General features: G+C 44.8%; 1 pseudogene; it reads right to left on the minus strand.

Annotated features, from left to right (window-relative positions):
* Positions 1-24,210: 24,210 nt before the first annotated feature.
* LOC125528457 (uncharacterized) lies at positions 24,211-24,542 on the minus strand (annotated as a pseudogene).
* Between the last annotated feature and the right edge of the window lie 2,233 nt (positions 24,543-26,775).

Genomic DNA, 26,775 nt, shown 5'->3' on the forward strand with positions numbered 1-26,775 from the left:
ATAGCCCAACCGTTAAACTATAGCGGCAGTATAGCTGGTCTAACGTCGGACGTTTTCAGTCTCCGGAAACAGTCACCGGGCCTCCCTCTCTTCTCTTCTCTCAGCTCGAGACCGTCTACACAGCTCACTACCTACCGCCAGGTTCAACCTGACCTCTCTCGTCAGCCCGCGGCCCTCCTCGCGCGCGCGTCCGAAAATTGTCCCGAACCCGACCCGGGGAGTCATCACCGTTGGGTCCGGATCATCCCCAAACGTCTACAAAACATCACCTTTTCTTTATTTGGACTTCCTAGTCTATTTTTCTCGACCGCTCGATTTTAATTGGAGGGACGGATTAGCCCCTAAACTCTCCCTCTTTCCTTATATATATACTCCCTAGTCTAAATCTAGACCAAACCCTATTTTCTAGGGATCCTCCCCTATCCACTCGTCGCCGCCGCCACTCCAACGGATCCACTTCGGGATCCATCCCGCATCCACCTCGTGTTCATCCACCCACAAACCAGAGCAGTGTTCGTCCTTGCCTGCCCGCATCCCACCGAGATCCATCTCCACCAACCGGACTCTACCCAAGCCTTCCCCTCGATCCACCTCATCCCCGTGCCCGAGATCCACTCCTCCAACGCGCTCGGCCTCCACCATCTTCCTCGTGAGGACTCGCTCCAGCTTCCTCTGCCGCATCAAGAATGACGACCACAACTTGAACCCAGTCATCGTTGTCACCCAGGCAGTCCCCATCCGACGCCCCCCTTCTTATCCTTCTCATGCTCATCCCATTTCCCCTCTCTGAACCCTTTGTTTTCTGCCCATCTGCTGTAGGAGCAGCTACGCCCTAGCCAGGAGCACGCCGTGGGCGCCTCCGCTGTCCGACCTCACCTCTATCTCGACTTCGCCGTGCTCCTCTCCTGCCTAGAGCCCGACCGCGACCAGCACCCGATGCCGGCAAGCAGCAACAGAAGCTCCCGCATCCCCTCGTTCCCGAGCCCGTCGTCCTCCACAGACCATGAACCCAGCCGTCTCCATCTTCTTCACAGAGGTTGCCTCGCTCGCCCCGTCGTCGAACGCCGTCGTCGTCGGACACCGCCATCGTCGGACGCCGCCGTCGTCCTCCTCGACCCCACCGTCCAGATCCGCTCGGTGCCGCCCCGTTCTGCCGTTCCTCGACGTCCCTGCACCTTCCAGCGCCACCGCTGCCTCAATTCCATCGCCCCGTCCTCGGCTTCCACTTCAACAAGCAGCAGGAGCGCCACTCATCGTCGTTGACTGCAGCCGCGCATGGACTCCCGCGCCTTGGGCCGCCTTCGGTTGCCAAGGTCCAGCCCGCTCCAGATCCGGCCGGCCTCCGCCAAGTCGCCGCTGCCTTCAGCCCTCGTCGTTGCTGGAGTTTGCGCCGCCGCTGCTCTGCTTCTGCTTCTGCTTCCTGTCGCGAAGAGGGCGCGCCTCCTCTGCATCGAACGGGGCCGCTCCAACACCCGCTGACTCCTCCAGCAAGGCCGGCCCAGCATCAGCGCTTGATGATCGCACCTAAGCCCAGCATCGCCCCCCTGCAGGCCTTCCCTCTCCACCAGTTGGGACAAGGCCCGGTGGTGAGCAGCCGCCAAACCCCCCCTGTGTAGCTGGGCCAGACAATTTCGGCCCAGTGGTTGTTTTTTTATGGTTCTGCGAATTTGTTAATTAACCAGGGTTTTACATATTTGCAGGAAAATCCTTGCACTTCATGCATATAAAAACTCATCAACCGTGCATCGGATTTAAACAAACTTAACATGAAAGTTGCTTAGAATTTTGTCTAGTTTTATAATATGTCATTTTCATCCATGTTTAAAATGCTTAAAATGCTGTTTGTTTAAATTTTCTTAAATAACTAGCTAAAATGATTTATTTCATAACTATTTAACCGTAACTCGGAATTTGATAAACTTTATATGTAAATGGGGTAGAAAAATGCCTAGTTTAACATGGTGGTCTTACTTTGCATGTTTAACAACTCTAAAATATGGTTTAGGGCAGAACAGTACCATAACCAAAATATGCATATGGGGTTTTACCGGAATTGTTGTTCGTTGTTTCCGGCCTCATTTAAACTTGCCTAGGTAGGTAGTTTTGTTGTGCTTCACCCCTTCCCATGCTAACCAACATTTAATTTTGTTGAGTACATAAACGAGAGAGAACTAAATAAGGCATGTGGTGTTTCGTCAATATGCAACTCATTGCATATTGAGCTCCACTTAACTTGTAGTATTGTTTGAGCATTTTGCCATGCCTCTTTAAACCGGACATGCATCATACTTGTTTGCGCATCGTGCCATGCTTATGTGATGATTCCTTACTATGTTGTTTGCTTTCTTTCTGGTGTACTTCTTCTCGGTAATCCGGTAGCGTCGCGTTTGTGAGGACTCATCCGTCTACATTCGTTTGTCTTCTTCATGGACTCGTTCTTCTACCTTGCGGGATTTCAAGCAAGATGACCATAACCTCGAAATCACTTCTATCTTTGCTTGCTAGTTGCTCGCTCTTTTACTATGCCTATGCTACGACACCTACCACTTGCTTATCATACCTCCCATATTGTTGAACCAAGCCTCTAACCCACCTTGTCCTAGCAAACCGTTGTTTGGCTATGTTACCACTTTGCTCAGCCCCTCTTATAGCGTTGTTAGTTGCAGGTGAAGATTGGAGTTGGTTCCTTGTTGGAACATGGCTATTTTGTTGGGATATCACAATATCTCTTATTTAATTAATGCATCTATATACTTGGTAAAGGGTGGAAGGCTCGGCCTTATGCCTGGTGTTTTGTTCCACTCTTGCCGCCCTAGTTTCCGTCATATCGGTGTTATGTTCCCGGATTTTGCGTTCCTTACGCGGTTGGGTATAATGGGAACCCCTTGACAGTTCGCCTTGAATAAAACTCCTCCAGCAAGGCCCAACATTGGTTTTACCATTTTCCACCTAGCCTTTTATTTCCCTTGAGTCGGCCGGCTCAAGGGTCATCTTTATTTTAACCCCCCCCCTCGGGCCAGTGCTCCTCTGAGTGTTGGTCCAAACTGAGCGATGTCCGGAGCTACCACGGGAAACTCTGGGCTGGCCCACCTGACGTCTGGCTCATCCGGTGTGCCCTGAGAACGAGATATGTGCAGCTCCTATCGGGATTTGTCGGCACATCTGGGTGGCTTTGCTGGTCTTGTTTTACCATTGTCGAAATGTCTTGCAACCGGGATTCCGAGTCTGATCGGGTCTTCCCGCTAGAAGGAATATCCTTCCTTGACCGTGAGAGCTTGTGATGGGCTAAGTTGGGACACCCCTGCAGGGATTTGAACTTTTGAAAACTGTGCCCGCGGTTATGGGCAGATGGGAATTTGTTAATGTCCGGTTGTAGAAAACCTGAACTTGACCTTAATTAAAATGCACCAACCGCGTGTGTAACCGTGATGGTCTCTTCTCGGCGGAGTCCGGGAAGTGAACACGGTGTTGGAGTAATGCTTGACGTAGGTAGTTCTAGGATCACTTCTTGATCATAGATTCTCGACCGTGCTTTTGCCTTCTCTTCTCCCTCTCTTTTGCGTATGGTAGCCACCATATATGCTAGTCGCTCACTGCAGCTCCACCTCATACCTTTTACCCTTCCTATAAGCTTAAATAGTCTTGATCGCGAGGGTGTGAGATTGCTGAGTCCCCGTGACTCACAGATACTTCCAAAACCAGTTTGCAGGTGCCGATGTTACCGAGCAGGTGACGCAACCAAGCTCAGGAGGAGCTCGATGAAGATCTTGTCCTTTGTGTTGTTTCGTTCTAGTTGATCAGTAGTGGAGCCCAGTCGGGACGATCGGGGATCTGTGTAGCATTTGGGGTAGTCTTCTTTTATTTTGGCTCCGTAGTCAAGCCTTGATTGTATCTGGATGATGTAATGCTTTATTCTTGTATTGTTTGAAGTGGCGATTGTAAGCCAACTATGTATCCTTTTCCCTTATGTATTACATGGGTTGTGTGAAGATTACCTCACTTGCGACATTGCCTTCAATGCGGTTATGCCTCTAAGTCGTGCTTCGACACGTGGGAGATATAGCCGCATCGAGGGCGTTACAAGTTGGTAATCAGAGCCTTCCCCGACCTTAGGAGCCCCCACTGCTTGATCGAATTAGCTGATGTTGTTGAGTCTAGAAAAATGTTTTGAGTCAATTAGGAATTATATATCAGAGAGTTAGGAGTTCTTTTTACTCCTCAGTCCCTTCATCGCTCTGGTAAGCCATCCTGACGTAGAGTTTTGACTCTTCTCTTCTCAAATTTCACAAAAAAAAATTTTAGGATCACGCGGGTATCTTGGAATCGTTCCGATGGTTTTGTGACGAGAACATTGTTCTTGGTGCCTCCTGACATTTAGGGGTCGTGGCAGTGTCCCGGGGAGTTGAGCTCCGAGGTGTTGTCGTCACAATTTTATCGTTGCAGTTCTGGAATACCTGAGTTTAGTTTCGCCGACATCGAAAATCTCTTTTATGCAGTTGTTGGTGAGATAACCTCGACGCCACCCAGTACTGGGGCGGGAGTTCGGGAGCATTGCCATAACTCGTATAACGGATGCTTTTCGAAGGTTGAGGTAAACGATTTCCGAAGGTTTCTTGGTTATGTGTTGAAGGATGGATACAGCAGGATGTAGGATTTGTTAGTTTTGGTTGAGATATTATGCTTCCCCTATATCCCCAACACCTGATTGCATAACCTGAAAGTTTCGGGAGTTTATAAGTGGGAATTCAAGTAGCTCTTAGGATATCTTTCCGACAGAGGTATGATATGAAATTGGGGTTCGACGTCTAGTGGTCCGCCTATCCACGGTTGGTTTTACAGTGGTCTCGTTGTGTCTTAAAGAGTCCTTGGCTATGCCGACTCAGGGACGCTTCGTATGTCATGTGCACTGCCTTGTACATGATGGTGCTGTACGATTGAGCCCTTGTAGGCCCCACCATGAAAACTTCGGACGAAATCTCTATCGTATGTTTGTTCCAGCTTATTCTGCAAGCCAATTCTGTGTTTTGTTTTGAGTTGTGGTATTTGAGTTGCTTCGAAGTCAAATGTTGATTCCATACCTGTTCCTAAGCGGTGTTCTCATACTCCGATGTGAATACTAATCCTTCTTGATAATCGAGATTGTCATGTAAATCCAGTTCCACTGGCGTGTTTCTCTTCAAGTGGATCCGATCATTTCAACATCCGCAAGATCAAGTATCAGTTGTTCTCAACGGTGTTTGTTTCATCCGTCTCCAAGTTGCCTTTGTTTTTCCCTCCCACCCACCCTTTTTCTTCAAGGACTCAGATTTCTTAATCAAGTATCCTTTGATTCATGTGAAGTCTCTCCATTCTTTTCTTCATGTTCTTACTCGGTGATTCTCATGAAGATTCTAACGGAGCTTCAAGCTCGTCGCTCTTCACTCGTTTTCTTCTCTGGTGGATTCAAATCAAGCTTTCGGTGTTGATCTCATACCCCTTTTTCCTCGTTTCAAATACCCTCTCATACCGGTGCACCTCATAATAATTTACTTCTCGCAAATTCAGTTGTTCGGGAGTGCTGAAGATATCTCAGAAGGCTCGTCTTGTATTTCAAGATCAGTTCAACCTTTCTCGAGGTTGTTATCTCATTCAAGTCTTTTAATTCAACCGGTGCATTCTCTCTTTTAAATTGTTCAACGGTGTTTTTTTTGAGTGGGCCCTAACCCACAGGTCTTTTCCCAGGATCTTACCTGACTCTTCTAATTTTTCCCGGAGCTAGCCTAAATTCTTTTGAAGTTTAACGTAAGAATGAATTTTCATCAGTCAGAGGGTTTCTCCAAGATCTTTCAAATTCTTTTCATCATTGGCTCAACCTCTTTGTTTCGATTCTTCCGGAGTGTCTAAACAATTCATGGTGGTATTTCTCGTCGTAATTCAAAATTTGAAGACCGAAGAAGATTTTCTCTCAATCCTGCTCCATTCTCTTCAAGATTCGTGATTCTAGCTTGTTGCCATCCCCTCATAATTGTTTTGATTGAGAATTCTTTTCACCCATTCGGAGTAATTCAGGAGTCTTTTCAGTTTGTTTATATGAAGGCGATCAATTCAGGATTATTCATTCCAGCTTTCAGCTCTCATTCTCCAAATCTAACCGGTGCATCATTCAAGTATATTCTCTAATCAGTTCATGATCTCTTTGTTCTCTTGTATCTAAACTCTCTCATGTATTTTCATTCATTCTCAATTCTTACGGTGGTTCTTCCAAGATTTTGTCTTCCTTCGTTCATCATATCAATTTATTCGTTGTTTCAACCCGACCGATGGTTCATGGAAGACCTTTCCAAGTTGACGCTATATCTATCTTAATCCTTTCTACGAGAATAAGTAGTATGCCAAATCCGTTGTTTGTCATCAATTTAATTGGTGAAGGTTAAGCATAATATAATTCTTATTCTTGTTCATCCAAGTGATTAATTCCTTATTCCGGAGGTTCATCAAATTCCTGATTTCAATTGTTCATCTTCTCCTTTTCCCGGAGTTCCAATCTTTTTCAACTATTTCACCACGGAGATTCATCTAAATCGGTACAAGGATTCACCTTGTGTTTTCAACCTCTTTTTCCTTTCGTTTGATCATTCTTTGTTACCGGAGTTCTTCATGGAGGCACTACATGATGGTTTATCAAGGATTTATTTCCTTTTCGAAGTTTTCATCGAGATTCTTTTAAGGAGCTCAATCATTCTTCTTCTTGCATTCCGGAGTGCAATTCTTTTTAACTTTTCTTTTGAGATGGTGTTATGTCTTTCTTGACAATTTCCCTTCATGTTTCATGATTCAAAAGTTGTCAGGAATGAGATATTTAAACCCATCAATTTCTTCTTTGGATTTATCTTCGGTTATATTTCACCTAAAGCTTTCCCTAAGGACTGTTGCTATTTATGGTGCTTATAAATGACCCAAGTTCTTCATTTATCCTCCTGGTGATACAGTTTCTCGTCTCCTTGTAATATCAATCCATTTTTTTCCCGTGAGTGGCAGAATCTCACCTCATAGTTTTGAGTTGTTCTCCATAAGTCCACTACAAGATTACTCTTTTCGTTGTTTTTTTCCAACAACTACGTTCGAACCTTCTCCTAAAGATGCTTCAATCTCAATCGAGATAGAAGATATTGTTTTCCTCCTCCGTTCATTCCATTCCATCATCTCATTTCTTCCGGAGGCATTGTGATGCTGCTCTCTTCAAACCTTCTTCTGTTCTTGTCAGGTTCTTGTTCTTTTCATGCTTATCCATTTAACCGGAGTGTTGTACCCTTTTGCTCATGTTCTTTTAATATTATCAAGTCTTGCTTAACTTCTTAACCGGAGTGGTTTCAATATATATCTTGCCCTTCAACCTCGAGGTTTTTCGCAATGTTCTTTGTCCCTCTTTTCTAACGGAGTGTTTTCGACCTTGTTCACCTTCGTTGTACTCTTTTCTCGAATTTGTTCAACCTCTCAAGGTTCTTTGGTTTCACTCGTTTGTTAAAGGAGAAACTTAGTTTACCTCTCCTTTTTCTCTTCCGTTGTCCGTCTGGTGCCATTCTAGATCTCGGGACGAGATCCTCTCGTAGTGGTGGAGTGTTGTGATGCCCCGAGACCGATGTGCCAGGTGTCTTCTAGTTTTCGCTGTTGTTGCCATGTCATTTGCGTGCGTGTTGCATCTTATCATGTCATCATGTGCATTGCATCATCATGTTTAAAAACTTGCATCTGTCCCGGCCTCCTCGTTCCGTCCGTTGTCCGTTCTGAGCCCAACCACACTTGCACGCGCCCGCGGCACCTCCGAAATATTATTTTATATGTGGCCGGAAAATGTTCTCGGATTGGGTTGAAAGTTGGCGTGCGGTCTTATTATAGTGTAGATAGACCGCCTGTCAAGTTTCATCGCATTCGGAGTTCGTTTGATAGCCCAACCGTTAAACTATAGCGGCAGTATAGCCGGTCTAACGTCGGACGTTTTCGGTCTCCGAAAGCAGCCGTCGGGCCTCCCTCTCTTCTCTTCTCATAGATCGAGACCGTCTACACAGCTCACTACCTACCGCCAGGTCCAACCTGACCTCTCTCGTCAGCCCGAAGGCCCTCCTCGCGCGCGCGTCCAAAAATTGTCCCAAACCCGACCCGGGGAGTCATCACCGTTGGGTCCGGATCATCCCCAAACGTCTACAAAACATCACCATTTCTTTATTTGAAATTCCTAGTCTATTTTTCTCGACCGCTCGATTTTAATTGGAGGGACGGATTAGCCCCTAAACTCTCCCTCTTTCCTTATATATATACTCCCTAGTCTAAATCTAGACCAAACCCTATATTCTAGGGATCCTCCCCTATCCACTCGTCGCCGCCGCCACTCCAACGGATCCACTTCGGGATCCATCCCGCACCCACCTCGTGTTCATCCACCCACCAACCAGAGCAGCGTTCGTCCTTGCCTGCCCGCATCCCACCGAGATCCATCTCCACCAACCGGACTCCACCCAAGCCTTCCCCTCGATCCACCTCGTCCCCGTGCCCGAGATCCACTCCTCCAACGCGCTCGGCCTCCACCATCTTCCTCGCGAGGACTCGCTCCAGCTTCCTCTGCCGCATCAAGAACGACGACCACAACTTGAACCCAGTCATCGTCGTCACCCAAGCAGTCCCCATCCGACGCCCCCCTTCTTATCCTTCTCATGCTCATCCCGTCTCCCCTCTCTGAACCCTTTGTTTTCTGCCCATCTGCTGCAGGAGCAGCTACGCCCTGGCCAGGAGCACGCCGTGGGCGCCTCCACTGTCCGACCTCGCCTCTGTCTCGACTTCGACGTGCTATTCCCCTGCCCAGAGCCCGACCGCGACCAGCACCCGACGCCGGCAAGCAGCAACAGAAGCTCCCGCATCCCCTCGTTCATGAGCCCGTCGTCCTCCACAGACCATGAACCCAGCCGTCTCCATCTTCTTCACGAAGGTTGCCTCGCTCGCCCCGTCGTCGGACGCCGCCGTCGTCGGACGCCGCCATCGTCCTCCTCGACCCCACCGTCCAGATCCGCTCGGTGCCGCCCCGTTCCGCCGTTCCTCGAGGTCCCTGCACCTTCCAGCGCCCCTGCTGCCTCAATTCCATCGCGCCGTCCTCGGCTTCCACTTCAACGAGCAACAGGAGCACCACTCATCGTCGTTGACTGCAGCCGCACATGGACTCCCGCGCCTTGGGCCGCCTTCGGTTGCCAAGGTCCAGCCCGCTCCAGATCCGGCCGGCCTCCGCCAAGTCGCTGCTGCCTTCAGCCCTCGTCGTTGCTGGAGTTTGTGCCGTCGCTGCTTTGCTTCTGCTTCTGCTTCCTGTCGAGAAGAGGGCGCGCCTCCTCTGCATCGAACGGGGCCGCTCCAACACCCGCTGACTCCTCCAGCAAGGCCGGCCCAGCATCAGCGCTTGATGATCGCACCCAAGCCCAGCATCGCCCCCCTGCAGGCCTTCCCTCTCCACCAGTTGGGCCAAGGCCCGGTGGTGAGCAGCCGCCAAACCCCCCCTGTGTAGCTGGGCCAGACAATTTCGGCCCAGTGGTTGTTTTTTATGGTTTTGCGAATTTCTTAATTAACCAGGGTTTTACATATTTGCAGGAAAACCCTTGCACTTCATGCATATAAAAACTCATCAACCGTGCATCGGATTTAAACAAACTTAACATGAAAGTTGCCTAGAATTTTGTCTAGTTTTATAATATGTCATTTTCATCCATGTTTAAAATGCTTAAAATTCTATTTGTTTAAATTTGCTTAAATAACTTGCTAAAATGATTTATTTGATAACCATTTAACCGTAACTCGGAATTTAATAAACTTTATATGTAAATGGGGTAGAAAAATGCCTAGTTTAACATGGTGGTCTTACTTTGCATGTTTAACAACTCTAAAATATGGTTTAGGGAGGAACAGTACCATAACCAAAATATGCATATGGGGTTTTACCGGAATTGTTGTTCGTTGTTTCCGGCCTCATTTAAACTTGCCTAGGTAGGTAGTTTTGTTGTGCTTCACCCCTTCCCATGCTAACCAACATTTAATTTTGTTGAGTACATAAACGAGAGAGAACTAAATAAGGCATGTGGTGTTCCGTCGATATGCAACTCGTTGCATATTGAGCTCCACTTAACTTGTAGTGTTGTTTGTGCATTTTGCCATGCCTCTTTAAACCGGACATGCATCATACTTGTTTGCGCATCGTGCCATGCTTATGTGATGATTGTTTACTATGTTGTTTGCATTCTTTCCGGTGTACTTCTTCTCGGTAATCCGGTAACGTCGCGTTTGTGAGGACTCGTCCGTCTATGTTCGTTTGTCTTCTTCATGGACTCGTTCTTCTACCTTGCGGGATTTCAGGCAAGATGACCATACCCTTGAAATCACTTCTATCTTTGCTTGCTAGTTGCTTGCTCTTTTGCTATGCCTATGCTGTGATACCTACCACTTGCTTATCATGCCTCCCATATTGTTGAACCAAGCCTCTAACCCACCTTGTCCTAGCAAACCGTTGTTTGGCTATGTTACCGCTTTGCTCAGCCCCTCTTATAGCGTTGTTAGTTGCAGGTGAAGATTGGAGTTGGTTCCTTGTTGGAACATGGCTATTTTGTTGGGATATCACAATATCTCTTATTTAATTAATGCATCTATATACTTGGTAAAGGGTGGAAGACTCGGCCTTATGCCTGGTGTTTTGTTCCACTCTTGCCGCCCTAGTTTTCGTCATATCGGTGTTATGTTCCCGGATTTTGCGTTCCTTACGCGGTTGGGTATAATGGGAACCCCTTGACAGTTCACCTTGAATAAAACTCCTCCAGCAAGGCCCAACATTTGTTTTACCATTTGCCACCTAGCCTTTTCTTTCCTTTGAGTCGGCCGGCTCAAGGGTCATCTTTATTTTAACCCCCCCCCGGGTCAGTGCTCCTCTGAGTGTTGGTCCAAACTGAGCGATGTCCGGAGCTACCAGGGGCAACTCTGGGCTGGCCCAGCCTTCGTCTGGCTCATCCGGTGTGCCCTGAGAACGAGATATGTGCAGCTCCTATCGGGATTTGTTGGCACATCTGGGTGGCTTTGCTGGTCTTGTTTTACCATTGTCGAAATGTCTTGTAACCGGGATTCCGAGTCTGATCGGGTCTTCCCGCTAGAAGGAATATCCTTCCTTGACCGTGAGAGCTTGTGATGGGCTAAGTTGGGACAACCCTGCAGGGATTTGAACTTTCGAAAGCCGTGCCCACGGTTATGGGCAGATGGGAATTTGTTAATGTCCGGTTGTAGAAAACCTGAACTTGACCTTAATTAAAGTGCACCAACCGCGTGTGTAACCATGATGGTCTCTTCTCGGCGGAATCCGGGAAGTGAACACGGTGTTGGAGTAATGCTTGACGTAGGTAGTTCTAGGATCACTTCTTGATCATAGATTCTCGACCGTGCTTTTGCCTTCTCTTCTCGCTCTCTTTTGCGTATGGTAGCCACCATATATGCTAGTCGCTTGCTGCAGCTCCACCTCATACCTTTTACCCTTACTATAAGCTTAAATAGTCTTGATCGCGAGGGTGTGAGATTGCTGAGTCCCCGTGACTCACAGATACTTCCAAAACCACTTTCCAGGTGCCGATGTTACCGAGTAGGTGACGCAACCAAGCTCAGGAGGAGCTCGATGAAGATCTTGTCCTTTGTGTTGTTTCGTTCTAGTTGATCAGTAGTGGAGCCCAGTCGGGACGATCGGGGATCTGTGTAGCATTTGGGGTAGTCTTCTTTTATTTTGGCTCCGTAGTCGGGCCTTGATTGTATCTGGATGATGTAATGCTTTATTCTTGTATTGTGTGAAGTGGAGATTGTAAGCCAACTATGTATCCTTTTCCCTTATGTATTACATGGGTTGTGTGAAGATTACCTCACTTGTGACATTGCTTTCAATGCGGTTATGCCTCTAAGTCGTGTTTCGACACGTGGGAGATATAGCCGCATCGAGGGCGTTACAGTGAATCACTTGAGCCATGAGACATTTTCGGTGCCATGGAGCTAGATCAGTGAGCTATTACGCTTTCATAGAGCATATCGTCGATTCAGATGTGCTCCTATTCACTAAATACTCCACTTGAGGGACAAGAAAACTGCATTTGCTAATCTTAGCATATAGTATTTATGACCTTAGAATGTCTAGGACTAACTTTAGATGCTTGAGATGAGCTTGTTTGGTCTTGCTATATATCAGAATATCATCAAAGAATACCAAAAGGTATTTCCGGAGCAAAAACATGATTCATTAAAGATTGGAAGGTAGCATGTGCATTAGTGAGTCCAAATGGCATCACTAAGTATTCATAATGACAAAAATATGTCCTAAAATTTATGAATGTCTTCTCTTCTCATTCTTATCTCATGATAACCTGATCTCAAATCAAGTTTGAAAAACAGTTGTGCACCATGTAGCTCATCTAATAGATCCTCAATGACAGGAATATAGAATTGATTTTCTGCACTTAACCCGAAAGCAAGTTTGAAAACAAGACCTGCTCTGTGAAGTGATGGAAGTAGTGAAGGTTTAGGCTTCGGATATGTGAAGTTTAGGTTTTGGAGTAGAGGTCAGAAGCTAGTGCGGGTAGCCCTGTCGGAAAATAGAAAGAAGAGGCTGATGCACCTGCCCGGCAGTGGGTGGGTTCAGCTCGATCAACTGGGATAGGAGTTTTTTCTCTATCTTGCGCCATGGTGTTCAAGCAGTGCATCCAGAAAGCTGTGATTCATGGGAGGGAGCAGCTTCAATAGCTTTGGCTATGAAAACTCTTGGTCTTGGAGAATCAATGTCATCAGTTCACCCAAGATCAGTAGGACAAATAACAACTAGGTTTGTGCCAGAAAAGTGTCTTGCGTGACGGGGAAAGAGTGGAAAAAGAAAGAGATTCATCAGCTATGGAATCTGACAGGTATCGGTATTGAACAGAGGGAGCTGTTCACAAAGCATCCCATGGATGGTAATGGTGCTTCCCCAGCTGTTGTTCCTACTCCTTTGGCTGGTGCCAAATCAGGCGACTTTGAAGTTGAAGCTTGCCCGCAGAATGATGTAACCATTCTAGTAGTACTATGATTGCCTTAGAGCGCAGATGTCTCTGTCCCTAGGAAGGTGATGCTTAGGTGTGAGGTGAAACACAAGCACGAGATCAAGAAAAGAAATCATACGGATTGCAACCTACAGATGAATAATCTGCTTCATTGTTCCCACCATCTATATCAGATGTTTAATAATAATAGGAATTGAATAAGCTACTGATTGACTGAGGAAGCATTTGAAAAGAAAGGAAGGGTGATGCTTGTTAAACAAAGCTGCATGTGGGGCCGCCACGTATAGCTGTAGTTTCTGATGTAGCATCTGTTATTTCCGTTATTGGTATAGTAGCATCGGTTATTGCTCAGGTTACGAATGACCCAATCTATCCATGGCAACCACCCCTACTTCTAGTAGATGGAGATGCGCACCTAGAAAAGACGGATGAAAGAGAACCTGCCCTTCTGACTTATTCTCTTGTTTGTCCTTTACACAAAGCGATCTATGGTTTCAACAAGCCCCAATAGCGTTGGTTTTTGAAGTTCAACATAGTGGTTATGTTATCCAGGCAGGGTTTGCTCGGAGTGATCATGATTCGTCCATGTTCGTATTAGTTTATCCTCGAGGACATGCTATTATGTTGTTGTATGTTGATGATATCAAACTGACTGGTGATTACTCTGTTACCATATCGCTGATCAAGTGTCGCCTTCATCAATTATTTGCCATGAAGGTGCTGACGCGCCCTAAGCCTTTTCTTGGCTTGGAGGTCGCACATTCTCCTCGTGGATATTTGGTATCTCAGATCAAATAACGTCATTACTTGATCACTGGAGCTCAACTCAATGATGAGAAGACTGTTGACACTCCCTTGGAGCTTTACGTTAAACTCCGACCGACTGATGGCTCACCATTATCTGATCCGACGTAGTACAGACAGTAGGTCGGCAGTTTTGTTTATCTGACAATCTCTTGCCCAGATGGCTTTTCCTAAGAAAGTCATCCTTTCACGGCTGCCTCCCGGTCAGTTCACATTGCAGCAGTTCATCGGATTCTTAGATATATTCGAGGTACCTTTTTTCGAGCCGTCCTTTTTTCGTCATCGTCTTCTTTAGAGTTGCGTGCAACTACTGATGTTGATTGGGCCTTCAGATAGGTGCTCAACTACAGGGGCAGCCCCGACCAAAGCCTTCCAACGCGGTTAGTATAAGTTGATCGGCTGCCACCGGTTGAGTGATAGGCCTACCTAAATGCTTCCGGCCTTTTCTTTGGTCTAAAGGACCTAAACTACTCACTTGCCGAACTTCCTATTCATATGCCCTTTCCTAAACCACTTTGCTAGTTCTATACACCTGCCAGGATGCTTCTATTGCTTGTTACGTATTTGATACTTCTCACTATAATGGAATAGCTTTGTACTCAGTACATGATTGCTTTATAGCACCTGTAGGTTATGCAAACAAATTCCCTCAGAGTGGCAGCTTTTCAATGTAGCTAATCCACTACATCTTATAAATTGTATAGTTATTCAGAACCTCTTCCTTCGAGCTCCTATGGAAGACCTTGGCCTCACGCGCCTAAGGCGATTTCTATTTTCCTTAGTTTAGAATTAGTCTTTAATTTAGGCCACGGGTTTCTACAAATTAGGTTAGTCCAAGATATTTGAACTTGTGCAAACCAACCAGTTCTCCCATTTTTTCCTTGTGGATCGACACCCGAAGTACTACACGATAGGTATTGCTTTGCCTTTTGCAGATGCTAGTACAGTCCTATTTCAATAAAAAAGTAGAGTCCTAATTTCAAGTACAGACCACCGCTTTCTTTTTCTTTGGACTGAAGACCCGCCTGAGTTGATAGAGCTGACTTCCCACCCGAGACTGACTTGCTTACCTCTGCACCAACAGCTTAAATAGTAGCATTTATAACACTCCATTCTTCTATAGATAGCCTAGAATCGGAACTAGAATATGTGCCCGACTTACCTATTTCCAAGATAGTTACTCAACTTCCATCGCTGCTTGACACTCTCGTAGTAGATCATAAGAGAAGTATTCTTTAAAGAAATTCGAATAGAAAGGTGGACTAGCTCGAGACCTTGGCTTCAAACAATCGATTGAATCTGGATTCCTTTGCTTATCCTTCCTAGCTATAGTCTCTCTTGTGCCTTCGGCAGTAAAAGTGAAAGATTTCTGTATCAGCAGTTTGTTTCCCCATTTGCTCAAAGAACGCATAACACCTGTTCCCTCACCATATCAAAAGATCAAGCAGAAGAGTCCTCTTCTTCAAGAAGAGTTTTTCATTTCACTCTTCCGTAGCAATGCCCGGGCAATAAAACAGTATGAGCAAAACAATATCATAGCAAAAAGTATGTGCTGGTTGGATAGAGCAATTAGTAGTTGACGTTCGAGCCAATCTTCTCTCTAATAGACTTTAGATTCAGTCGTCCGTTTGTTTTGTTTTGAATTGACATAGCGAAATCTTTCTCGCGTTCCCTTAATTCAGGAATAGGTGGCGAAGACTACTTGTTCCTCGTATACATATATATATATAGGTAAATTGTTTGGGGCACCTAGCATTTAATAGCTCGCATGTCCACCCATTTGTATTTATTGATTTGAATAGAATTAAAACACACATTAATTGATGGAGAGAGAATGGCAGAATAAAAAGGAAACAGATATAGTATGTACGCACAATGTGACTCGTCGGCCTGTGGATTTTTTCTACGCACAGATGAATAAATGTATACATAAAAGTTGATACCATTCTGAGATATTCATGACAAAATATTTTTAATTATCTATATCAACAAATTGTGCGCCGACTCCAAATAATATAAATATACCCATGGTATATATACCTACTAATGAAATTATGTACATACATGGGTATGTATATATCCAATGATTTATTCTTGGTTTTTAGGTATTAAAGAAATTATATATGTAGCGGATATGTATATACCTACTAACGAAATTATGTACATACGTGGGTATACATATACCTATGAACAAAATTATATACATACCCCTGGAAAAAAAGAAATTATATACATACGCGGGTATGCGTATACCTACCAAAGAAATTATGTACATATGCGGGTATGCATATACCCCTAACAAAATTATGTACATACGAGGGTATGCATATATCAAGTAACAAAATTATGTATATATGTGCCTGCCTTGAAAAAAGGTACATGTACGAGTATGTGTATGTGTATACCCAATTAGATGGTGGGTATGTGTATACCTACTGCTGAAGTTACGTAACATACATGTGTATTTTACATACGTAGTGATTTATTCTACGAATCAATAAGTGGTATATAAGGAGGTAATAATTGTTGATTTTTATTCACTATGGTATTTTAATCACCTTCCTTTTCTATGATGTGACATGCATGCATGGGACAGTTAAAGAATTAAAGCCTGCCAAATTAACTAGTAATTAAATCATTTACATTGGTTTCCAAATCTGTAGCGAAACATGATCTAACGATGGATAGGCAAGGTGCCCAGGCACCTAGGTGTTCCAAACTGGCGTCTATATATATATATAAAGGAAAGGGGTTATTTTTCCTTTACGGCAATAAGAGTTGATTCCCTTGCTTGTAGTTTTGGATCGATTCTGTGTATTTCACATACTTAAGAGTGGTTAGGAGAGAAAATCAATGTTTATGGGAAGAGGGAAAGAAAGATCAGGGGAAGAAGCGGGGTAGAGGAATTGGTCAACTAATCAGGCTCATGACCTGAAGACTGCAGGTTTGAATCCTGTCCCCGCCTAATCATAGTCAAAATCTGAGTTTGATCCTGGCTCAGAAGGAACGCTAGTTATATGCTTAACACATGCAAGTCGAACATTGTTTTCGGGGAGCTGGGCAGAAGGAAAAGAGGCTCCTAGCTAAAGTTGTCTCGCCCTGCTTCAAAACTACAGGGCGCGCGCTACGGCTTTGACCTAACGGCCTCCGTTTGCTGGAATCGGAATAGTTGAGAACAAAGTGGCGAACAGGTGCATAACGTGTGGGAATCTGCCGAACAGTTCGGGCCAAATCCTGAAGAAAGCTCAAAAGCGCTGTTTGATGAGCCTGCGTAGTATTAGGTAGTTAGGTAGGTAAAGGCTGACCAAGCCAATGATGCTTAGTTGGTCTTTTCGGATGATCAGCCACACTTGGACTGGGACACGACCCAGACTCCCACGGGGGGCAGCTGTGGGGAATCTTGGACAATGGGCGAAAGCCCGATCCAGCAATATCGCGTCAGTGAAGAAGGGTAATGCCGCTTGTAAAGTTCTTTTTTTCGAGTGCGCGATCATGACAAGACTCGAGGAAGAAGCCCCGGCTAACTTCGTGCCAGCAGCCGCGGTACGACGAGGGGGGCAAGTGTTCTTCGGAATGACTGGGCGTAAAGGGCACGTAGGCGGTGAATCGGGCTGAAAGTGAAAGTCGCCAAAAAGTGACGGAATTCTCTCGAGACCAATTCACTGGAGTGAGACAGAGGAGAGTGGAATTTCGTGTGTAGGGGTGAATCCGCAGATCTACGAAGGAACGCCAAAAGCGAAGGCAGCTCTCTGGGTCCCTATCGACGCTGGGGAGCTAACCGGATGAGTGTTTGCCCTTGGTCTACGCGGATCAGGGGCCCAACTAACGCGTGAAACACTCTACCTGGGGAGTACGGTCGCAAGACCGAAACTTAAAGGAATTGACGGGGGCCTGCACAAGCGGTGGAGCATGTGGTTTAATTCGATAAAACGCGCAAAACCTTACCAACCCTTGACATATGAACAACAAAACATGTCCTTAGCAGGATGGTACTGACTTTCATACATGTGCTGCATGGCTTTCTTCAGCTCATGTCGTGAGATGTTTGGTCAAGTCCTATAACGAGCGAAACCCTTGTTTTGTGTTGCTGAGACATGCGCCTAAGGAGAAATTGCCACCGAGTGATGTGTCAGCGCTACTACTTGATTGAGTGCCAGCACATAGCTATGCTTTCAGCAATAATTTCACCATTGGGAGCCGGTGCCTTTTGAAGCACTTTCACGTGTGAACCGAAGTCGTCTTGCCCAAGACCCACGGAGACCTACCTATAGTGACGTCAAAGTACCAGTGAGCATGCAGGTTTAGTTGAAATTGGTTACAACAACGTCGAGTTGGCAGTGGAGGAAGACTCGACATGAAGGCCAGAAAATGGTGTGGAACGTAGTGGTAATAGTATGCGCCCCGCTCCGAAACAAAGAAAAAGCTGCGTGCAGCACTCACGAGGGACCGCCAGTGAGATACTGGAGGAAGGTGGGGATGACGTCAAGTCCGCATGGCCCTTATGGGCTAGGCCACCCACGTGCTACAATGGCAATAACAATGGGAAGCAAGGCTATAAGGCGGAGCGAATCCAGAAGGATCACTTCAGTTCGGATTGTTCTTTGCAACTCGGGAACATGAAGTTGAAATCGCGGATCTGCATGCCGTGGTGGATATGTACCCGGGCCCTGTACACACCGCCGGTCACACCCTGGGAATTGGTTTCTCCTGAAGCATCGGACCAATGATCACCGATGACTTCCGTGTACCACTAGTGCCACAAAGGCCTTTGGTGGTCTTATTGGCGCATACCACGGTGGGGTCTTCAACTAGGGTGAAGTCGTAACAAGGTAGCCGTAGGGGAACCTATGGCTGGATTGAATCCTTCGCGATGGAAATGTCCTCGCCTACTTGACTAAACTAAGGACCTCAACAGTATAAACATGTAGATTTTCTACTTTTCCATTTTCCTTCTTGTTTATCAATCACCAATCAAGACAAAGCGGGCACTACGGTGAGACGTGAAAACATCCGATCCCATTACGACCTCGATATATATGTGGAATCGTCTTGCGCCATATGTACTGAAATTGTTCGGGAGACATCGTCAAAGCCCGGAGAAAGAGCAAGAAAACGGATGCGCTAACGCGCAACGGCTTTTGCGCTAGTTTCTCAAAAAATCGTATAAAAATCAAGCAAGAGAACTAAAGAAAGCATTAGCGCATTGGACTCGAAATCCAAATTGTGTTAGCTGACAAAGAAAAAACAGAATATAACAGAGAAATATTGGTTCTAACTGGTTGGTAAAAGGACTCTAAATCCTTTGAGTGGTTCGATTCCACAACAAAACAAAGAATGAAATGAATGAATGAAAGCCATGACCATGCCTCCAGTAGGAAGATCGAGGAACCGGTGCTGGCGCTCCTGGTTCATGGGACCCTAACCGCCATGGGGAGATTAGATATTATTCTTTCGCAAGTCCAGCCAATGGAGATAGGTTGAGGAGAAAGAAAGGAGAAAACTAAAGAGAAAGATGGACAGTAGATTGACAGTATCCGAATCAAATAAGAAAAAACGTAGCTATTTCATCAAATCCCGATTGTGTGGGTGTGAAGTGGAAAACTCCCGTTTTGGCTGGCAGCGGGCATAGGACTGAAAATCCTCTTTCGCCGGGCCTCTTGGTCTCAAAATCCAAATGGAGAGAGTGGTTTGAATCCACCTCAGAACGAACAAAGAAAAAGGCATTGAGAGGGTGCAAGCTTGAGGAGCTAGGAAGGATGGAAGAAAGTTTGACCATTTTTTCACTGAACTACTCGAACATTTTTTTTGAAAAAGCGGAAATAGCTCAGTTTGAGAGAGGTTTGAGCTTCATCGGTTAGTGTTCAGCAAAGGATGAGGTTTCTTTCCCGTCCTACAAATTGAAACCGTTCTAGCTTGATACAGTGATATCATAAAATCATCCAACGGAGCATGGAAACCATTTCGGTGGCGGTAATGGCCTCTAGTAGTTTTCTATGGAACCATACCACTATGGTCATCTATAAGATTAGACCGTGCCGCTTCACTAGACTTTCCTGAAACATCTATTTGATCCCCACGGCTGTGACACCACTTCCTAAACAAAAGTTTCCAAAATCCAATGCGGAACCAAGCAGTAAGAGAAATTCATCATGGTAATTATTAGTCGAAAACCAAAGTGGAACGGAGAGAATGGAGAGTCAGTTACAATGAAAAAATTGTTGAGGAATCATGTTGAAAGAACAACATTATGTGTCATAAATATCGTATATAGAGATTTTTCATGTATCGACGGTTTTGATTCAATTATGAAAGTACACTGTACTGGAAATGCACCCCTAGTTACGCAGAAGTGCAAGCACAGAAGCGGATGACCGGACCTTACCAACATACTCAAAAAAGTATTCTATACTGGGGTCTGTGCTCTTGACAAGTAGTGTTTCCAGTCTACCTATGTCAAATCGGGTGTGAAGTGTCCTTCTAGGTTCTGGCTGGTAGAGCAGAGGACTAAAAATCCTCTTTAGGTTCATGCATGGGACTCTAAATCCCAATTGCGCTAGCTCTGTGGTTCGATTCCACAACGAAACGAACAATGAATGAATGTGGGCAGTCAACCAGGTAAGCCTGTTCCCGGGAAAGAAAGGACTAGGGAGGGATTGAGAGAAGCTTTCAAAGTGGAAAATGAAAAAGAGCATATCGTTCTTAGAAATTGTGGAATTTGACTCAGTTAGAGCTATGGTTTAGCATCAAGAGGGATGGTTTGTAAAAGCAACATGAAGAATTACTCAGATACCCATGAGCGAATATAACTTGGGTCATGTTATAAATGCTCTGGCTAAACCTATTGATGGGAGAGGCGAAATTGTAGCTTCCGAATCTCGCTTAATTGAATCTCCTGCTGCAAGTAGAATTTCCAGGCGTTCCATATATGAACCTCTTCAAAAAGGGCTTATTGCTATCGATTCGATGATCCCTATAGGGCGCGGTCAGCGAGAGTTCATTATTGGGGACAGACAGACTTGCAAAACAGAAGTAGCCATAGATACAATTCTCAATCAAAAAGGGTAAGGTGTAATATGTGTTTATGTAGCTATCGGTCAAAGAGCATCCTCCGTAGCTCAAGTAGTAACTACTTTCCATGAGGAGGGGGCCATGTAATACACTATTGTAGTAGCTGAAATGGCGGATTCACCTGCTACATTACAATACCTCGCTCCTTATATGGGAGCAGCCCTGGCTGAGTATTTTATGTACCACGAATGACATACTTTAATAATTTATGATGATCTCTCCAAACAGGCACAAGCTTATTGCCAAATGTCCCTTCTATTAAGAAGACCACCCGGCCGTGAGGCTTATCCAGGGGATGTTTTTATTTGCATTCACGCCTTTTAGAAAGAGCCGCTAAATTAAATTCTCTCTTAGGAGAAGGAAGTATGACCGCTTTACCAATACTTGAGACTCAATTTGGAGACGTTTCTGCCTATATTCCTACTAATGTAATCTCCATTACAGATGGAAAAATATTCTTATCTGCGGATCTATTCAATGCCGGAATTCGACCCGCTATTAATGTGGGTATTTCTGTTTCCAGAGTAGGATCCGTGGCTCAAATTAAAGCCATGAAATAAGTAGCTGGCAAATCCAAATTGGAACTAGCTCAATTTGCAGAGTGACAAGCCTTTGCACAATTAGCCTCTGCTCTCGATAAAACAAGTCACAATCAATTGGCAAGGGGTCGACATTAAGGGAATTGCTTAAACAATCCCAGGCAAATCCTCTCCTAGTGGAAGAGCAGATAGCTACTATTTATACCGGAACAAGAGGATATCTTGATTCGTTAAAATTGAACATGTAAAGAAATAGTTCAATCACCCTAGAATCATCAAAATCCCCTTGAAATGGAGAGCGGCGCAAGTCTTACACTCTTTCTCTCACTCTCTATCCTCTGTCTTTCAGATTTTCCCCTCGTAGCTGATATAGTGAAATATTATTTTGTAAGGGAGCTGATCCACATGATTCAATGGTGAATTCTGATTTCCCCATAGACTGAACCAAAGTAGAAGAATAGAATAATTCACTGGTGCAAGCAGAGCAGCAAACCTTCGTAGAAAAGGGAGAAAACCTGAAAAAACCCGGAAGTCTTGGCTGTATGACAAATGCTCAAATAATTGAGCTGTGTATTCAGATCCAAACGATCAAGAAAGGATCCCAGACTGCTCAAGATTATCTACGCAGGATCAAATTCCAGTCTGATCAACTTGCAGCAGCAGGAGAACCTGTGATAGACAAAGATCTTGTCTTGTACACACTTGGTGGATTAGGCGCAGACAGCCACTGATCAGATTTAGCTGACCTCAGAGGGGACTGAGATGGTGGAGAATAGCCACCAAGGAGAGTGGCAGAAGACATCATATCCAAGGACTAACTGAGCAGCAAATAAGATGAAATGTAAGTCACCAGTCAAAGCCATGAGGAAGAGCTCAAGGATTCAGGACACTGGGCTAACCATCCAGGAGAAGGCGATATAGAGGATATCACAAAAGAATCTAGAAGGTAATCCCTCTTGCTCCAAAAATTCTTTTGCTATCCTAAATGTTGTCCCTAATACATATTATTATGAGATTGCTTCCAAAAAGTAATATTAAACTAAAAGGATCCAATGAAGAACCAGGGAATACCTTATATCCAGTCCTTCTCTATGACTTGCCGAATAGACTTATTCGCAGCCATACACTGTCTTATTTAAAAGAGTCTCCTGTCTCGTGAACGATCGAACTTGGTAAACTTTGAAATAATCATTTAGATAGCATTAGCCGCTTTTCTTCCTTTTCTCTGCCAGTCTTTCAAGTTCTCACCCTCCCAGAAAAGAAGGGAAAGTCTTCTTACTAGCTAGCTTTTATATCTCACGAATAGGGAGTTAAGGAGTGTAACTATAACCTATTTGTCACAAAGTTCAATACTCTCTGGAGGAGGTAAATCAATGGATACGGGTACACCTGATTGAAGCAGCCCCTACACTTCTATGGGTTGTTCCAGCCTCTGCTAGTGGGTGGTTTTTCATTTCTACAATAGGTGCTTGGTTCAAAAAAATCTTATGAGTTGAGTTCGTCCTCAGCTACGGATTGGGGGCAGCATTCTCAGATTACTTGAATTGTTGCTAGCTTAGAGGAGAGAAAAAAATCCCGATTTCATTTACCTTTAAGTCTGAGAGAAGGCCTTTTCTTTCTATTAAAAGATCACAAATCAGAGGGGTAATCAGTCCTCTTTCAATCCTTCATCTTCTTATGAGTAGCCGCCATAGGGGGTCCTCAGTCTGAATCCTCCACTAGCATTGGACCAACAGTCAGTCTAGCTCTCGCTCTTATCCAATTTCCTTATCCTTTCAGGGCAAGGTCAGAGTAGTAGGAAATTACAATTTCTTTTGTTGCATGCGGACCCGCTTGTGAGACTGAAGAAATTGAAGCTAAATGACAATCTTAACCTACTTGCTTATAGGATCCTTAAGAAACTGTGGACTTTTGCACCTTTCTGTCTAGCTTGAGTTATCTTTTAGTTCTCTCCCCTCGGCAAAGTGGATAGGAAAGAGTCTTGCTTCCATTCCACTAGCCAAGAATACGGAGAGTGACTTTCTCTTTTGAACCTCTTAAGATGACATGAAAAAAAGTGGTAGACCGCTAAGAGATATAGGGACCGCCATGCTCGTCCACTTTCTTGATAAACGACTCGATGCATTTTCTTTTCCTTGCCCTGAGACTGAGACATATCAAAAAGATCTATTACTAAAAGGAGATTGGGATCATTCTGTGGTTACCGGATAATGGGAATAACTAATCATAAATTTGGAAATGAGCACGAAATGCCTATAAATGAATTTTCTCATTATTCATTATTTCCGAGTCTTTTCGTTGCATTCACTTACAACAAGAAACAACCACCAGCGTTTGGTGAAGCACTTGCATTTTGGTGCATTCTTCTTCCTTTCCTTGGTCTTTCATTCTGTCATATTCCAAATAACTTATCTAATTACAATGTATTAACCGTTAATGCACCTTTTTTTAATCAAATCTTAGGGACATGGTCTAATCATGAGGGTAGTATTTTATTATGGTGTTGGATCCCAAGTTTTTATGGATTCCTTTTTTGTTACCGGGGTCGACCCCAAAGCCATAATGTCTCAAAACGAAGAGGCTATAGAGAAACTTTGTTTTTTTCCCTTTATCTCGAACTTCGTGAAGAACTCCATTCTATCTCTCCAACAAAAAAGTTGGGCTGCGCCCCAGTTGTACACTCCTTTCATTCGGAGAACCCTTGTTGATTCTGAACTTCGTTCACAAAGTAAGCGTCATTTTAACGGGCCAGCCCTTTTTAATACGCCGCTTGACCCTGTTTTGAAAATGAGCTTTGCTCTTCTGGGCGCTAGGCGCTCCCGTGGTTCGCGAGAAGGAAAAATGACTAATCTTTTGTTACATCTGGCACGAGATGAGAAGAGAGAGAGAGAGCTTCGTCTATCGATGAACAGCAGATTGACGAAGCACTTGGCATTGCTTTGTTTTTCTCTCCTTTCCTATCAGCGAGTTTCGATCCTTTTGTTCGAAATTTCTTCGTTCGTACCGAACCTCTTGCAGAATCAAATCCAGTTCCACAAGATCCTATATCAGCTATACATCCTCCTTGCAGTTATGCAGGAGATGTCGCCAGTGCTATGGGCTTTGGGTTATGTAGATAAAAAATGATGAATGGGATTGTGGCACTCCACTCGCCGCCAATGCGGAAGGATGCCACCAAAAAGAATGGAACGCTGCTTCGCTCTGCTGGATGTGTCGGATCCCATATAAGAAGCTCGCTCTTTACCCGATCATTCAAACATTTTGTGGGTGGTGCGCCTGCTCTATTGTTGTGTAGCAATAGAAGCCTGCTCATGCTGCTTCGGTGGAGCTTTTTCGCCTTCTCTTTGCTCTAGACAGGAGCGCTAATGGACACGGGGAGGGAGTAGGCGAAGTGTGTCATTCGTAATGGAAAGAAAGACACCACTACTTCGCCTCTTTGTTGGACCGCCGGCACGAACACGATGGTCTCTGACCAGAACCAGGAACCAATTCGGATTTGGATCTTGACATGTCGGTTGTTTTTAACCATAGGCATATCGCCAGGAAGTTGGTGGGCTCATCATGAATTAGGTCGGGGTGGCTGGTGGTTTCGAGATCCCGTAGAAAATGCATCTTTTATGCCTCAGGTATTAGCCACAGCTCCTATTCATTCAATAATTCTACCCGTTCTTCATTCTTGGAACTCGCTTCAGAATATTTTGACTCTTCCATGTTGTGTCTTAGGAACTTTTTCAATACGGTCCGGATTGCTAGCTCCCGTTCATAGTTCCCCTATAGACGATAGACGAGGAAGATTTTTATGGTGGTTCTTCCTTCTAATTACAGGCATATCTATGACTCTTTTTTACCAGATGAAGCAGGAGGCATCGGTTCGTAGAACCTATAAAAAAGAGATGGTTGTGGCGCGAAGTACTCTTGTGCACCTACCTCACTCGGCTCGCGTGCAACCCCGCCCCGTTATGTTATGTTATGGAAGAATTTAGCTTCTTGTTGGGTTGGTTATTCAGAGCCAGCAACTGGCTGCCAGATTTCGTCCCGTCCGTAGCGCTTCGGAAGTCACTCTGGCATGGCGCTGCTGGATACTTCTGATCAATAGGAATAGGAGGAAAAAAGCTTATGATGAGCATCTATTGGAGTCGATCATTTCCAAGATCTAATTCTAGTTTCTTATGATGTAGTGGAAACGCCTCACAATCTTCAGTTTTACGCTTACACTTAAGGGAAGAAATGTTCTTGGTGGATGCAGGCCCTGGTACCCCCAAAATTTGTATGCAAGATGAGCTTACAGGACTGTCAATCAAGCGAGCCACCAGGTTTGAAAATAAGGTGGGATCCAAGAATGTAGTGGCTGGTGAATCATTGATCAAAAAGCAGATTTTTGAGAGATTCTTCATCGATCTAGTGGCCGGTGAATCACTGATCAAAGAGTGAGCAACCGCCAGGTTTTAATGATTTTGTGGGATCCCTGGATCTAGCGGCTGGCGAACCGCTTCTTCTTCCACAAAGATTCAGACAAAACCAAGCTTGGATAGAACTGAAGAAGATTTGGTGAACGAAGAAAAAGGTCAAAGGGTTTATTATAAAAAAATCAAAGGAGGTTATTCGGTAGCCATCGCGGTTTTCATTACTTTTCTTCCATTCAAAAAAGCTCTTCTAACAAAAGGGTAGCGAATGATCGGTTCACCATCGATAGCATTAACCCTAAAAGGAGGGATATTGTGATAATAGCAGTAGATCAAACAAGAACTTGATGAAAAGATAGAAAAAAATTATGAAAAATCCGAAGCCCACCTTAATCCATTTTGTTAAGGATCTTGCACTTATTCCGGCCCTATATTTACATAGGAATGAAAGGCTCTGGCGATCATGCGTGACTGGCGGAGCGCCTATTGCCCTGGCACGGCACTCTAAAATGCATGATGGGTTGGGCCAGCAAGAAGACTTCGGCTAGGGAGACGAAGAACGGAATTGAAGAACGCATCATAGTCTAAGATAACAGAATGGAACACCAACCAACAAGTAAGTGTTGGATTTGGATGGAGTATCGAAGAAGAAGACTACGCGCGCTAGCGCGCCCCATGACGTCAGTCCTTTTTCTGCTTGCTGGCCAATGTCAGTTTACTAAATCCCCCTTCCAAACACCAACCCAATCTCCATTCCTTGATGAGAAATGAGCAAGACCATATGTTTATAAAAAATATAGCCCCTATATTTACCTAGCCCTTACTACCCGAACTTCTTGTCTTCAAATAGGACTAATTGCCCGAACCTGATTGCTTATCTTCTACGATCTAATTAAG

This window comes from Triticum urartu, chromosome 4A (genome assembly GCF_056163025.1).
Source record: "Triticum urartu cultivar PI428250 chromosome 4A, HENAU_Tu73, whole genome shotgun sequence".
Taxonomy (NCBI): domain Eukaryota; kingdom Viridiplantae; phylum Streptophyta; class Magnoliopsida; order Poales; family Poaceae; genus Triticum; species Triticum urartu.